This window comes from Mesoplodon bidens (assembly GCF_964165515.1).
Source record: "Mesoplodon bidens genome assembly, chromosome: X".
Taxonomy (NCBI): domain Eukaryota; kingdom Metazoa; phylum Chordata; class Mammalia; order Artiodactyla; family Ziphiidae; genus Mesoplodon; species Mesoplodon bidens.
This window is the reverse complement of record NC_138163.1, coordinates 55,604,688-55,609,994: the sequence shown is the minus strand read 5'-3', so window position 1 is coordinate 55,609,994 and position 5,307 is coordinate 55,604,688. Positions and strand designations below refer to the sequence as shown.

The 5,307-nt window shown below is 38.4% G+C and overlaps 1 pseudogene across 1 annotated transcript; it reads left to right on the top strand.

Moving 5' to 3' along the window:
* Positions 1-3,737: 3,737 nt before the first annotated feature.
* LOC308609341 (baculoviral IAP repeat-containing protein 5-like) lies at positions 3,738-4,384 on the top strand (annotated as a pseudogene). The gene has a single exon. The product of its transcript is annotated as a baculoviral IAP repeat-containing protein 5-like (transcript).
* The last annotated feature ends 923 nt before the right edge of the window (positions 4,385-5,307 follow it).

Genomic DNA, 5,307 nt, shown 5'->3' with positions numbered 1-5,307 from the left:
AGAGAGATAACTACAAGCAACTCTATGCCAGTAAAATGGACAACCTGGAAGAAATGGACAAATTCTTAGAAATGCTCAACCTCCAAAGACTGAACCAGGAAGAAATAGAAAATATGAACAGGCCAATCACAAGCACTGAAATTGAAACTGTGATTAAAAATTTTCCAACAAACAAAACCCAGGACTAGATGGTTTCACAGGCAAATTCTATCAAACACTTAGAGAAGTGCTAACACCTATCCTTCTCAAACTCTTCCAAAATATAGCAGAGGGAGGAAAACTTCCAAACTCATTCTACAAGCCCACCATCACCCTGATACCAAAACCAGAGAAAGATGTCACAAAGAAAGAAAACTACAGGCCAATATCACTGATGAACATAGATGCAAAAATCCTCAACAAAATAGTAGCAAACAGAATGCAACAGCACATTAAAAGGATCATACACCATGATCAGGTGGGGTTTATTCAAGGAATGCAAGGATTCTTCAATATAAGCAAATCAATCAACGTGATACATCATATTAACAAATTGAAGGAGAAAAACCAAATGATCATCTCAATAGACGCAGAGAAAGCTTTCGACAAAATTCAACAACAATTTTTGATAAAAACCCTGGACAAAGTAGGCATAGAGGGAACTTTCCTCAATATAATAAAGGCCATATAGGACAAACCAACATCCAACATTGTCCTCAATGGTAAAAAACTGAAACCATTCCCACTAAGATCAGGAACAAGACAAGGTTGCCCACTCTCACCACTCTTATTCAACATAGTTTTGGAGGTTTTAGCCCCAGCAATCAGAGAAGAAAAAGAAATAAAAACAATCCAAATCAGAAAAGAGGAAGTAAAGTTGTCACTGTTTGCAGATGACATGATACTCTACATAGAGAATACTAAAGATGCTACCAGAAAACTACTAGAGTTAATCAATGAATTTGGTAAAGTAGCAGGATATGAAATACACAGAAATCTCTCACATTCCTATACACTAATGATGAAAAATCTGAAAGTGAAATCAAGAAAACACTCCCATTTACCATTGCAACAAAAAGAATAAAATATCTAGGAAAAAACCTACCTAAGGAGACAAAAGACCTGTATGCAGAAAATTATAAGACACTGATGAAAGAAATTAAAGATGATATGAATAGATGGAGAGATACACGATGTTCTTGGATTGGAAAAATCAACATTGTGAAAATGACTCTACTACCCAAAGCAATCTACAGATTCAATGCAATCCCTATCAAACTACCACTGGCATTTTTCACAGAACCAGAACAAGAAATTTCACAATTTGTATGGAAACACAAAAGACCCTGAATAGCCAAAGCAATGTTGATAACGAAACGTGGAGCTGGAGGAATCAGGCTCCCTGACTTCAGACTATACTACAAAGCTACAGTAATCAAGATAGTATGGTACTGGCACAAAAACAGAAATATAGATCAATGGAACAGGATAGACAGCCCAGAGATTAACCCACACACATATGGTCACCTTATCTTTGATAAAGGAGGCAAGAATATACAGTGGAGAAAAGACTGCCACTTCAATAAGTGGTGCTGGGAAAACTGGACAGGGGCATGTAAAAGTATGAAATTAGAACACTCTCTAAAACCATACACAAAAGTAAACTCAAAATGGATTAAAGACCTAAATGTAAGGGCAGACACTATCAAAATCTTACAGGAAAACATAGGCAGAACACTCTATGACATAAATCACAGCAAGATCCTTTTTGACCCACCTCCTTGAGAAATGGAAATAAAAAGAAAAATAAACAAATGGGACCTAGTGAAACTTCAAAGCTTCTGCACAGCTGTGGAAACCATAAACAAGACCAAAATACAACCCTCAGAATGGGAGAAAATATTTGCAAATGAAGCAACTGACAAAGGATTAATCTCCAAAATTTACAAGCAGCTCATGCAGTTCAATAACAAAGAAACAAACAACCCAATCCAAAAATGGGCAGAAGACCTAAATAGACAATTCTCTAAAGAAGATATACAGATTGCCAACAAACACCTGAAAGAATGCTCAACTTCATTAATCATTAGAGAAATGTAAATCAAAACTGCAATGTGATATCATCTCACACCGGTCAGAATGGCCATCATCAAAAAATCTAGAAACAATAAATGGTGGAGAGGGTGTGGAGAAGAGGGAACACTCTTGCACTGTTGGTGGGAATGTACATTGATACAGCCATTATGGAGAACAATATGGGAGTTCCTTTAAAAACTACAAATAGAACTACCATACAACCCAGCAATCCCACTGCTGGGCATATACCCTGAGAAAACCATAATTCAAAAAGAGTCATGTACCAAAATATTCATTGCCGCTCTGTTTACAACAGCCGGGACATGAAATCAACCTAAGTGTCCATCAACAGATGAATGGATAAAGAAGATGTGGCACATATATACAATGGAATATTACTCAGCCATAAAAAGAAACGAAATTGAGTTATTTGTAGTGAGGTAGATGGACCTAGAGTGTGTCATATAGAGTGAAGCATGTCAGAAAGAGAAAAGCAAATACTGTATGCTAACACATATATATGGAATGTAAGAAAAAAAAAGGTTATGAAGAACCTAAGGGTAAGACGGGAATAAAGACACAGACCTACTAGAGCATGGACTTCAGGATATGGGGAGGGGTAAGGGTAAGCTGGGACAAAGTGAGAGAGTGGCATGGACATATATACACTACCAAATGTAAAATAGATAGCTAGTGGGAAGTAGCCACATAGCACAGGGAGATCAGCTAGGTGGTTTGTGACCACCTAGATGGGTGAGATAGGGAGGGTGAGGAGGGAGGGAGATGCAAGCGGGAAGAGATATGGGAACATATGTGTATGTATAACTGATTCACTTTGTTATAAAGCAGAAAGTAACATACCATTGTAAAGCAATTATACTCCAATAAAATTGTTAAAAGAAAAATAAAATAAATAAATACCAGTCTCTGCCCTCAGAGATGGCCCATCTAGTGTAGAAAGCAAAATAGTATATAAGATATTCCAGTGCTATGGCATATTGCTATATTCTAGTATGCCCAGTCTTCTATAGAAGCAAAGAAGAGGAAATTCCTAACTTCTTGGGGTGGGGGATGTGGAATGAGTTCAGGAGGACAGTATAATCAGAGACTATTTTACAGAGAAGGTGAACTCTGATCTGAATCTTAAACACTACTTAGATATCAATCAGCTATTCCAGGGAAGAAAGAAAGCATGGAGATGTGAGGATGTATACATGGAGTATAGAAAGCAATTAAGTCTGACTGGATCATAGGATATGTAGAACGATTTAGTAGAAAATGAGTCCTGAAGGAGAGACAGAAACCAGGTCTTCAAACCATGCCAAAGACAATGAGGAGCCATCAAAGATCTATTAGCAAGAGAGTGAAATGATCAGATTTACCTTTTGCTAAAGCCATGATGGTTTCAACTGGGAGGAAGAAAGTTTGGATGAAGGGAATTGTAATAGTAAGATTTTGCAATGGTCCAAGTAAGAGATTATAAAGACATGGATTAGGAAAATGACGACAAAACTGGATAGAAATGATTGCATCGGAAACAGCAAAAAGTAGAATTAGTAAATCTTGGTAATTGGTTGGCTATGAAATGTGAGAGAGTGGGAGGATTCAGAGATAATGCCAAATGCCCTGCAGCAGCCTTCAACCATCAGATTTGAATGGTGGCATTGCTCGGCTGCATCAGCATGGGTGCCCCGTTGTTACACCCGGCCTGGCAGCTCTACCTCAAGAACCACTGTGTCTCCACATTTAGGACCTGGCCCTTCTTGGAGGGTTGTGCCTGCACCCCGGAGCGGATGGCCATGGCCGGCTTCATCCACTGTCCCCTGAGAATAAGCCCGACTTGGCTCAGTGTTTCTTCTGCTTCAAGGAGTTGGAAGGCTGGGAGCCAGATGACAACCCTATTGAAGAACATAAAAAGCATTCATCTGGTTGTGCTTTCCTTTCTGTCAAGAAGCAGTTTGAAGAATTAACCCTCAGCGAATTTTTGAAACTGGATAAGGAAAGAGCCAAGAACATAATTGCAAAGGAAACCAACAATAAGCAGGAAGAATTTGAAGAAACTGCAAAGAAAGTCCGCTGTGCCATTGAGCAGCTGGCTGCCACGGGGCTACCCCACTGTCACTGCCCCACAGCGACACAGACACATCATTTCCAAGGCACAGCCCTCAGCGTTACCAGCTTTTCTCTGGGGCCTCTTAACTGTGCCTTAGGAAAGGAGAACATCAACATTTTGAAATTAGAATATTTAAACTGTATTTTTGGTATTTTTCTTGAAGGTGGTGCCAGGGGCTACTTTTGTTGTACAGCTAGTACTAAGTACAGTGACTAAGTCTCTCTTTAAAAAAAAAAAAAAAAGAGAGAGAAAGAATGTCAAGGTTTCTGGCTCGCACTAGGTGAAAGAGATTGGGGACGCTGAAAGAGGTTCAGGTTTGTAGAAGACTGTGAGCTTGACTAGGGATAGGATGAATTTAAATGATCTCCAGAATATATGTTGGAAACATAGAAAGAGCTGGAGATATATGCTCAGAGCTCAGTAAAGGGACCTGAGTTAGATAAATTTAGGACAAGAATAAGAAAGGAAGAAGGTGGGTAGATTCAAGCCTTTTAAGTGACAAGACCTGAATTATGGGAAAGAGGACAGTAAAATAAATGTGTCAGGGAAACAATGCAAATTTAGTACACAGTATTTATAGAACATGAACAGACTATGTTTGTAGAAATTCTTGTTCTGTAAGGTATCAAAGAGTAAATATGTACACTATAAGAGTCCTTATTTTAAAAGAAGTTTTAACAAAAAAATGAAATAAAAGATGCCAACGTGTTTTTGCAATGTTGAATACAAAGTGCTAAGTATTTTTCTAATAAACTGCTCTTAAATCCACCTATCCCTGCTCCTAAAACAGTTATTTTCACCATCTGCCAGCAGCAGTCCCTCCCCTTATAAATCTTTCTTCGTTTATTTTTCTCATGCTCAAAAATTGCAGAACAAGTGAGAGAGGGTGAAGCATAGCTGCTATGAGTTATTTGAATGAGTGACAGAGCCCAAAAATGGAAACATAAATTTTGACAAACTCCCTCAGCAACTATATACTCCTAAGGGTGTCAGGGACATATCCAGCATGCTTCAGCTAGGATTCTTTTTTTCTTCTTTTTCAGAAATTTACCAAGTTCTGATACAAATATGAAAGCATTGGAAATGCAATAAAAAAAAAAGGAGCAAAGACGTGGCATCTTTCAGGATTTGCCTGAAAG